General features: G+C 38.7%; 1 long non-coding RNA gene across 1 annotated transcript; it reads left to right on the top strand.

The window, feature by feature from the left end:
• The first annotated feature begins 6,919 nt into the window (after window positions 1-6,919).
• LOC103174633 lies at window positions 6,920-7,964 on the top strand. The gene is made up of 3 exons (XR_487363.1): window positions 6,920-6,960; window positions 7,135-7,182; window positions 7,818-7,964. It is a non-coding gene; the product is annotated as an uncharacterized LOC103174633 (long non-coding RNA).
• The last annotated feature ends 3,712 nt before the right edge of the window (window positions 7,965-11,676 follow it).

The raw sequence follows: 11,676 nt of genomic DNA, 5'->3' as shown, positions 1-11,676 counted from the left end.
TCACTGGTAACCTTGGATTGATTTTGTAACAAAGTGAAAGGAAAAGGAAACAATATGGGGCATTCACATTTAATCAATATCTAGCTATAATATTTTATAAAAATCCAACTACAGTGAAAGCTCTGCTGTTAACCAACTAATTATAATATAATAACCAGAAGAAAGAAGGATAAACATAATTGTAGCAAACTAGAGACCTAGTTTATGCACAATTTATCTGTTACGTAAATATCCTATATTTTCTAAATGACATATCATATCTGATTGTTTTTATTCTTCCATGACAATAAACATATTTTTGACCAAATGTTTACTGATGAAAAAGCAGTGGATTTTAACGTTCACACTGATTAAACCTGACAGCTTGTAACTGAGGAATATATGAATGCAGGAAAAAGGAGAATAAATGTACTTTGGCAGTGGCAACACTCTGTCGCTGTAGTTTGAAGATGTGTCTGCACAATTATTTGTCTGAGAAGAACTGATTGGTCAGACTTAGACGTGCTGTGACCTGCACCAGTTCAACAAACAGCCAGCAGCATCTATGTCAATACCATATATTGAGAGCACAAAATAGCTTTCCGCTTATTGGTGATTTTTTTTTACACCAACAGGTCTGATTTAGCAAGCTGAATTCACATCCTCCCTGCATTGATTGTGAAAACCAATCTTGATGGAAGTAATAGAAGTCACAAGGAAATGTGTCCCCTTTAGATAGCATCATTAATGTAGTATTTGTGTTTGATCAGCAATATTACAATATTACCAGCAAAAGGTCAGGGAATCACAATTAAAATGTAAGCTGGGAATTGAGTAATTGGAAATGTCAGAGTACTGTACTCGAGTTTCAAGAAAAAATAATTTCTTTCAAATCCAACGACTTTGTATGTTTTTCTTTTAACCTCAGACTGTGACTGACCTGAGGTAATTCGTATTTCCGTGGGTAAAGAAGTTCTGTACATAATCACCTGAATCACAGTGTTGCCAAAGAAATACAAACATTACAGTAATAAAATAACTCAGACATTAGGAATGTTACCATTCATATAAAGGGGATGCAGATAGTACAAATCAGAGCTGTGCTTCTGAGGAGGTGCTTTCAGGTGCAGTGCAATATAAATAAAATCAGTGGGTGCAAATCGCTTTGGGTTTAATCCCTTGGTATTTTCCAAATTTCACGCACTAACTCATGGATATTTTGAAGGTGAGAGCAAGTTTTCTTAAATAGGCACAGGCAGTGAATCAATTGTTTTCACTTCTGAGTAGTTGGATACAAGTTTGCACATCTAATACTGCACATAGCCGAGATCCTGCTGTGCACAATTGGCTGCCGTGTTTCACCCACAATATACGCAGTCACTCCATGTTACACTATATCCTGTGAAGTGCTTTGAGATGGCTCAAAGACGTGATAAGGTTCTATATCAATTGCAAGGATTATTATATCCTAGACTCGCCCAATCTTCATGGGAAGAAAATCAAGCACTCCCCATAGTTATTAAGATTATGGGAATAAAAAGGTTTTCTAAAAATCTTGAAAAATACAAAGTGATTAAAACAGTTTTACCTTTTAGACCACATCATTACTATTCATTGCTAAAAGGCACTTACTTTCTATTAGACCAACACCTAAGAACTGAAACACTATAATCAATGACATTCCTTGCACCACACTAATTGGGTTTAATAAAGGAAAATCGTTTTCCGACTGGTCTGGAAAGCAATTTTTATGATATCAAGGATGTTTTCAAATGTAATTTAATAAACACTGATAGATATTCTATTAACTATTATTACCTCCCTTCGATACGTCAACATTTGACATTGAGCAATTTTAAAGAACTTATTAGTTCAAATTTGGTATCTGAAGTTGACTAGTTCATTAAATGTAAAGCAACACGGTGCACAGATATTATTGTCAGGTTCATATATTTTTCCATACATGGACCTTACAATCCTTAGGTACTTTGTGTGGATGTTCAAATGATAAAGTACATTTCCTCTCTGCACCATATTAAAAATCAATTTAACATGCCAGGCAGTAAGTCAAATCCACAAGTTTAAGAATGTTATACTGTACAAGTCTGCCTATTTACATGACTCGCCTGTGTCAGCTCGCTTCTCGAAAGTTACTGCTGATGTTTGCTGAAGACCAGAAACAACACAGATTCTGATCAATCTTCTATGGAGCAATCAGGAATTGTGGTCATTCCAGTTCACAGTCTACAAACAATAATAAAAATCAGTTTTTATATATGACACTTTTCTGAAACAGCTTACACACTAATGCAGCCCAAGAAAATTGGTGTCTTAAGCTTATAACAGATGACAGAGAATAGATTAGTGTACAAAAGCCAATTGCACCATAGTGTTATTATTTTGATACACTAACTTACTGTATCTACTGTAATGCCATCCTTTAGCACCATTTAGATTATGAATGAAAAGTTGCATAAAGTTTGAAACTTCAACTATTTGCTTAGGTATCTATCAGAAGAGAAGAGAATATCTTTTATAAGGTCAACTATGATTTTCTTTGACTTTATTTCTGTTAAGGGATTCCATCTAGTTACTAGTTGTCAAGCCAACCGAAAGCTGCAAGGAAGGCATTGACCAGCATCTTCAGTTGAGTGAGCAAAATTATAATCAATAATTTTGCTTTCAGGTACTGATCATGTAATACATGCGTAGTGATCTATAAATGTATCGCCAAATAGGCTCTCAGTCACACCTTTAGGGTTTAAATGATAGATTGCTGATACATGCAACTCAAGAAGAAGCTGGGAATGTCAGTATGAGACAGGCAGTATTTGCCACCAAAATGAAAATCGCCTTCACAACTGTACTATTTTCAGTATTAATCGTCACCACCATGAATGGTAAAGTATACTTGTCCTAACTTCCTTTTTTTAAAATTATCTATCCTTTCTTCTCTCCTGTGATTTCCCTTTATCTCCCAACCCACCCACCCACCCACCCATCCTCTCCCTTTCACCAACTCTCGAAGTCTGACCAGTTGGATGTGATATAAAACCCTCTTTTGCCTCTTGTGTTGCAGAACAAATGGAGGGAATGAAAGGAGAATTCCGGTTGAGAAGTAAGAGAGGTAAGTGGCAAAGTGACAGCCTAACGGGGTCTTGTAAAATAAACTGAAAAAGATGCATTCTGAAATCTGAATTTGTGAGCCGTTTATTCCACCAATCCAGTTCAACTGCGACTCTTTCCAACCAATTCAAATTACGTACAGGTAACATCAAATGCAGTTATATGTTTTTTTTTAAAAACAGCAAGTTAATAAATGTAGAAATGTGTGCAGACTAACGTTTAAATTTACTTTAGTGCAGAAAGGGAAGGGAAATGGGAAATAAACCAAGGCTGAGATGGGCTAACCTTGTAAAGCCACTTAGAAAATATATATTTTTTTCTCTTTCACTTCACCTAGTCTGACGTTTCATGACTTGAACAAGAAATGACCAAACCTCTGACGCTGAAACTTTTAATAACACAAACCGCTTGCTTTTTGTTCACCACCCCAAGAAAACCATTGTAATTAATGAAACATCGACTCAATTATTCTGGTTCTAGCATTGGAGATGTAACACGTTAGACTGTGACACCGTGTTTGGTCTGGATTATATAATTCAGGCTGTTGAAGTGGTTCTCTGTGTTTTCTTCAGATTGTTGTTTAAAGTCTTGAAGTTTTAACACAATCCACGCATTTTATTTGATACTGACGAGTTATTAATTTAAGTTGAGAATGCGAGCTGCCCTTAACATAACACGGTTGGACAGATTCTGGGTTTCAAGAAGCATCGATCCATTCAAGAAACAATTCCAATCAAGTCGAATTCTTTTTTTTTGTCAAATGTGTCTGCTGCCTTTTTGAATGTGTTCTGTGACTGTGATGGAAATAAATGATCGCGGATTCTGTGACAAGGTCTGGTCGAGGAAAGAGCCAGTTAATAGAGCTAAGGAATTATTTTGACAGTATTTGCAACGCGGAGAAACAAACAGAGCTCGGAACTTGTCAATTTTTTTCCTAATCAAACGTTCGGTTCTAAACTGAAAGAAACCATACATATATGTATATATATATATTTCTCTGTATTTCGCTCTTAAAAATAAACTACCAGCCAAAATATGAATAGATTCCAAATATCTAATGAAATACTGTCAAGTGCAATTACTCTATCAATACAGTGGAGTGAATGATTTAGAGCAAATCATGTGCTGGATGGAGCAAGGAACTAACTAAAGAACCCCAATGTCTTATACTGATAGGATCATTCAACTACCTGGGCAGCATTAATACAGAGAGGCCGTTTCCTGGATTTCGTTATTAGAGGTTGACAAACTGTTAGGTTTGATTGATCTGGGATAATTTCAAGCTAAGAAGTTTAGATTGGTGTGTGTGTGTGTTTGGGGGTGGGTGGGGGTTGGGTGGTGTCTGGGGTTGTGGTGGGGCCGAAAGGGTTCCTTCCTTTGTTATTTTCACCAGGCACTTACTTGGTTTGGTTGAACCCCAGCTGACAAGGGTGACCTGACATTTATCCAGTGGAGGATTGAGCTACAAATAGTTCAAAGACTGGTGCTGTCCTCGACCCTGGCTATTTAGTGCCTGTTGTAAATTCTCAAATGAATCGATTTCATTGAATGGAGGCGAGAGCAAGGCCGGTGATGGCTTTCCATTGCCATAGCAATGTTTCTCTTCTGGTTATTTTATTATTATTTTTCCTCCCCACCCCCCAACCCCCCCCCCCTTCCAACGCAATGGGAATGGGCTATTTATATATATATATTATATACATATATATTATATATATAAAAGCTTTCTATGACTTTCTGAAGAAGCAAATTTGTTATTTACATTTTATATCAAAAGCCATATTTAGATTTAGGATTGTTAAAATAAGTATGTTGGCAGACTTTCTAAGCATGACCTACTATAACAACAACAGCTTGCACTTATATAGCGCCCTCCACGCAGGGTAGCGCCTCAGAGCGCTTAAATACTATACAATATACATTAGTCGTATCGTCCTGGGTGTCCCACGAGCGCATTCAAAAATTAAAGGTATTTTATGCTTCGGTTTAGAGTATTCGAATTGCTGTTCATTGCAATAAAAGATGATGTGGATAATGTCCATTTCATGATCCCTACAAGTTCATTGCAAATATATATATATATTGGTCCCACAATATGTTCAAATTGCAAATAATATGTTATTATTAGTGAGCTCAAGTGCATTTTCCATTTGTGACTTCGGAATTTGTATCCTGCATACTGCAAGCAGTCAGAAAAACACAAATAACCTCCGTAAACAAGAATTCTTAGTTTGCTTTTATAGGGAAACTCGCAATCGATATATTTTGAAACGATCAGAATAGGTATTAAATCGTTTGGCAGATCATTACTATTGAAATCAACCACAGCCACTGTGCTTCGAAACACAGCTTTGGTAATTGGAAATATGTCAAAATAATAACCTGATTATTGTGCACACATTGGAATTATGGATTGGGAAATCCGTCTGTAGAGAGTGTTAGTGAAACGTAAAGCAAAGGTTTAGTGGTATGCACTGAATATTCCCTGTGCAGATGCAAGTACAGTGTATTATAATTAGTACATGCAAGGTCAGTGTAAACAACAACAAAAAATAATAAAAAAAAATTCTATATGAGAGTATGTTCTGTTTTAGAGCACCAACTTTTGAAAAGAGGGTTAATAGGGAGACAATTTCCCTCTTCATTTACTTGATGGTGGCTTACACTGCTCTTATTTCTCTGAGGAATATGAGTCCCCAGGGAAGAAAGCTCCAAGGCAATGGCTCCTACTAATTCAATAACCCCATTTGTCAATATTATAGCCTCTGCGATGGATTACATCCACCAGCCATCAATGTTGCAGTTCGTGTTGGTAATTCATTGCTTGGTGTCAAAAAAAAATGCAACGTGAAACAGTAAAATTGCAATAATATTATTGGGAGGTAATTCCACCTATTTTACCAGAGCTCTGGCAACCCTCCAGGTTGTCTGAGATGTTTATCCCCCACTCTATGTGGCTCAGTGATGGGGACATGACAACCTGAATCAGAATCCTCCAGCTGATGCACTGCTGCATATTACTTTTCGCTATCTGCATGGTGTTACTTGTCTAATCTGTATCTGGGATTAAGAAAAAAAAACGAAGGCATTATTTCTGGCACAACTTAATCCCCCCCACCCCCACCCCCACCCTCACCAAAGTGTTGCAGGACTGCTCGAAGTGTAGCCCCCCCCCAAAAAAAAAAGAGGTTGGTTGTGCAAGGTGATTGGTAGTAATGATTGACACCTTTCAGTCCAGTTGTGAAGACAGCAGGAAGCCCCCTTCTTTTTTTTTCATATCAGGCTTCATAGAGAGTAAGTGCTGCTTTAGTCTGACCTGTCAATCAGAGCAGCAGGAGAAACCTTTCAGTCTCGGATCACAGCAACTGCACGTAAAAATAGAATAGAAATGCACACTTTTTAAAGGGAAAAAAAATGTATGGTTTGCTTATAGTAATCACAACAGAGACCTAAGACGTTACAACGTAGATTTGGGAACAGATATTATGCAGAATTAGCCTATTTGCATAGGGAGGCAACGACAAGAAGACATAGTATTTCAGGCATAATTTCCCACTCTTGCCATGTGACTTAAATATGTAATTTCTTTTGCATTTTCCTGTCGTTGGAAACTAATTAATAGAAGGCACGAACACGTCAATAGACACACACACACACACAATTTTTCGTCGTATCCCTGCTTAATTTTGCTTTTTCCCAAAAGAAAATCGTGGATGCAAATAAATGAAACCAGTTTCATGATTTATGTGTGTGTGTGTATGTGTGTGTTGTGTGTTGTGTGTGTTATTACAGCGTTCTTCTCAAAGAAAGAGTACAGCGTGGAAAGTGAAAGGGGGCTTCAATCTGATTCACAGGGTAAGTTCCCCCCCACCCCACCCCAAAAGCTAAGCATTTTGCTGATCTTAATCAAGTTTGATGATAACTGGAAATAGAAATAAATGCTTTACTTATTCTATGTGCTCTCTGTTACGAATAAAGCACAAGGGATGTGCGCAGCCGACGTTTTAATTGCTCTGTGTGTCTTTGCAGAGTGTTTGCTGGCAAAGTGTTTACCTTTGGGCCAAGAGTGCATCAAATGTAAGTTATTGCTCAGTCGCAATTTCTGAACCGTTTTAATCAGGCAAATGCTTCGAGTTTGTGAATGACTGCTTGAAGCTGCTTTGGTTTTATGCATTCGTTTGTCATTACTGTTATGATTTATATATATATATATATTGAGTATATTGAGTGAAATATTCCTCGACCATGAACACAATAATTCTGCAGAGGTTTCTTCTTGTTAAGCACTGTGTGTGTGTGTGTGTGTTTTTTTTAAGTATTGCAAGGACCAACACGAGTAAATCAAGGATTTGCAAGTTTCTTATGGAAATATGCTTTGGTGTTATTGAGTAATGATGTACCAATTCGTGTTCCCCAACCAGAATTGCAGCTCAGCAGTCAGGTAACATTCACAGCAGTGTCGATTTCAAACACTGTTTGCTGAGTTACTGTTCTTCCCCGATTCCACCCTTCTTTGTGACTTTAATGTCTAAATAACGATGGCCAGGGATCCACAAACATCATGTTTAAACTCACAGATGACTGGAAATTTTTTTTTTAATCTTTTTTTTTAAAACCTGCTCTTTCAATGAAATCAAACAGATACTCGTCTCTCAATGCAATTAGAATAGAATTAAGGAATTAATGGGCAACCATTCCATTTGATTCTCCAGTCGTTGAAGATGAGGAGGAAAGGAGAGTGGCAGATGGACTGTGCGAGGTGAAGTTCCAGATGTGTTGTGCCACCTGTCTGGGCAGTAGGGGGCGCACATGGGCTGCGTAAAGAAGGACATCCCCAATCGACCATCCAACGCACCCAACCCCAACACACACTCACCCTCACCAATCCATCCACAGAGGCCACCACTGAATTCACCATATGTCATCCGATTTTCAACTGGTATCGATCCCTCAACCGATCGTGTATTGTACCAAATGCTCTGCTTACCCAACTGCAAATGGGTGTTGAAACGCCTTTGGTCTGGAAACTGCGTAACTGCCTTCGTGCTATTCCACTTCGTTATCAGTCGTGTAGTCTGTTGGTTTAAATGTGCAAATATATATATATATATATATGTGTGTGTGCGTGTGTTTGTGTTTGTTCATTTCTATGTACGTGCTTCAAAGGAAACTGTGCACTTTTAAAAGCACTGCAATAAATACCCCCCAAGTCTTATTGATTGTTTTGATCTCTTGTTCTATCTATTCGAAATAAAACTTCAGGGCACCAAATACACATAACATATAGATTCGTTCTTTAACATTACTATATTAAAAACCAAAAGCCACCCCCCCCCCCCCCCCCCCCGCCCCCCAAATCCTTGTTGTCCCACATTTATATTCACACGTGAAGATGGACTTCAATTTTAAAAAAAGTGTTAGGATGGTTTCCTAAACAAGATTGGATATTATAATATTGTGGTGATGTTATTCACCCCCACCCCCCCTCCCACCCCACCCCCACCTTCCAACATGTAACCAGATTGTTGCTATGTTCTTGGTCATTTGAATGAACCTGGACATCTTTTTTCCCATCTTGAGTTTGTTAACGATCACAACAAAATGTTGCAATGTCTTGGATCGATGATCCGAATATAATGAGCGATTCCCAAGGGAACGATGACGCCAACTTGATTGGGAATTGAGGCATTTGGGGGAAACGGTTACATCAGCTTTTGCACAATATACATCAGGACAGTTTCACTAACGATGACCTTTTAAAATTCACGTAATTGTATTAGGAAAGGCCCTTTGGATACACTGGACGCTGATACCAAGATCATCAATATAATTTGGGTTTCATATAAAGGAACCAATGTATTTAAATAGATTGGGCCCTCATCGATTTCAACATGTTATTTTAATGATGAACCAAACAATGCGCTTATATTCTCTGGATAGGAAAAGGTGTTATAAGTTTGTGTTTAGTTCACACTAAGGCAATATATGTCTAAACATCTTCTTATTACTCAGTGATTAGTTTTATTTATCAACGCCGTTTCAACCCAACCAACTAAATGACCTCGTTTACAAAACATGCACCAAAGGGAACTCCTGTTTTCCAAGGTCCATCACCATATTGAATTCACCTTAGAAGTAATCCTCCACCCATGTGAAAGTTAACCCACTGGAAAATTGCAAAGAATGACATTGTATACATTTGGTGAATATACAGTAGTCTTCGGTTCTGAGTTCTGAGCCTAAAATTCATACACAATACAACAGTATAAACGTCGCCTCCAGAGGGCAATAGCTTGACGCGATTGGTAAAAGGAAGGCAGTGCTTTCTATTCCATATTGGCCCATATATATATATATAGTATATATATATAATATGTATAATGAAGTTTTATTTGGCGTTAAAAAGCAAATGTGTTGTTGTATATTGTCCATCAGCTTTGACCATCCAAACTTCAATTAAACGTCTGATAAAGTACAGTCTAAGCTGCAATAATAACACTTGAGAATTTTAGCTGAGATCTGAAATGATTTCACATCACACGCCGCCTCCAAAAGGCCATGAGAATCTGGGGCTGAATATAACATACACAGATGTGTCAGGGGCTCAGGGGCTGGGACAGAGTGCTGGGCTGAGGCTGAAATGGCAATATCAGGGGAAATGTGGAGAGAGAGAGAGAGAGAGAGAGAGGAAAGTCACTCATTGCCTCCACCATAAGGGACCATTTACTGTCACCAGGTACAAAATGGAAAATCGCCCACCTTTAAGTACTGTCATTCCTCATTTTAATTTTGCTGCTGCCTTTTCAAAGTGTCTCTGTTGCCAATTTCACGACTTTTAACACCGAGCGTGACTCGAGTGGGACCAGAGTGTGGGGTTGGTTTTTAGATGTTGTGAAACAAATAAGCAAATAAGAATAGAGGCTGAAGCCTCACTGCTGACAGCCTGACTGTTTTACCAGACTGCCACCACTACCGTTAGGGGATTATTCAGTAAAGAATTAAAACAAAAAATTGCAATTTGTTCTGAGAGCACTTACGATTTTGCTCCTAAATTCGCATAAGTTTAACCTCTGAGCCTCGACAAATAATGCATTTTGCGTCTTTTTTTTTAAAACAAGGAAATATACCCTCAGTTACTTTCGCCCTTAAGTGAAATATTTACCATATACCTAATAGTCAATGTCTGAACGTAGACAGTGATATAATAGTAATAAGATTGACATTGCAATAATAGAACAGAACACGCAATGGATTTAAAAGCGAGTGTGTGAAGCTTTGAAACCCATAGCATATTAACCCTGAACTAAAATGCACGAATGTGGGAGGACATACCAAATAGTGTAGTGCAAATCAATCACTCTTTGCAAATGAAAACAATAGCAGGCATGTCTAGGTTCAAGAAACCAGATTCTTTTATTTCACTGAAGCTGCTGCATCATTCCTGCTCTTGTAATGAAACAAATATCAGACTCCCCCAACGCCCAACTCATCCTCCTCCTCCTCCCCCCCCCAAAAAAAAAAAAAAATTCCGGTTTCTTTTTGACGGACCTCTTGTTTTGTGCCTGATATGGAAATCTCATCTCATTGACAAATTGGCACAGTGTGTGGGGAAGCCTGGAAGCGACATTTACTTTTTGAAGCAGAGGTGATGGGTCCACATCACCACGAGAGAGAAAGGGGGGAAGAAAATCGCATTCTTTGCAGTCAATTTAGGACTTCAGTCGGCATATGTTAGTGGTTCAGATATATTCCTGATCGTGGAGCCATTTCAAGAGCTTTATTTGATTGCACTGTATATATGAACAACGTCCCCAAAGGCACCTGCGCGTCTCCTATTGGGAACTCATGAATAAGTGACTGTGAAGCGAGGCACGTCAGATCTTCCTCAATTAATCCACCATTAGTATGTTTGGGCATCCACGAATTATGTTAAATGGTCTTTAGACCCAATCATTTCTCTCTTAGCAAATGAATTCTTCCCAGATCTGGTAACTCGTATATTGGTGTGTGTGTGTGTGTTTGGTGTATGTGTGTGTGTTTGGTGTATATATGTGTGTGTGTGTGTATATATATGTGTGTGTGTGTGCAGAGTTACGTTTATTCATAGTGGCAGGCGACAACTGGCTGTAATTGGATCACTTTGATCATTTTTTAAAAAAAAAATATCTGGTGGCTTGTAGCCCTGAGCGGAAAGTCGCGCAAAAGCGGGACAGTGGCGGGGAAGAGGCTCGAAGCCAAGACTCAGCCACTGGGACTGCAGCCGCCTCCGCACACAGGGCAGCCCCGACAGACAGGGAGAGAGAGAGGGGGGAGAGAGAGGGAGAGAGAGAGAGAGAGGGAGAGAGAGAGACACGGGCAGAGAGACAGGGGCAGGAGCAGCTCTGCACCGCAATGCACAGCCCCGCAGGAGATTGCTTTTCTTTATATGTTACATATAGAGAGAGAGATATATGTACAGATATATGCATCGCCGTGGAAAGAACGACCCCCAAAAAAAAAGGTAAGCTGCTGTTTCAGAAAGCCGGATGGGCAGTGTCGGCGTTAGACGGAATTTTATCGTCTGTCTGTCTG

The sequence above is a fragment of the Callorhinchus milii genome, unplaced genomic scaffold (assembly GCF_018977255.1).
Source record: "Callorhinchus milii isolate IMCB2004 unplaced genomic scaffold, IMCB_Cmil_1.0 Scaffold5, whole genome shotgun sequence".
NCBI classification, from domain to species: Eukaryota; Metazoa; Chordata; class Chondrichthyes; order Chimaeriformes; family Callorhinchidae; genus Callorhinchus; species Callorhinchus milii.
This window is presented reverse-complemented; position numbering and strand designations above follow the sequence as displayed.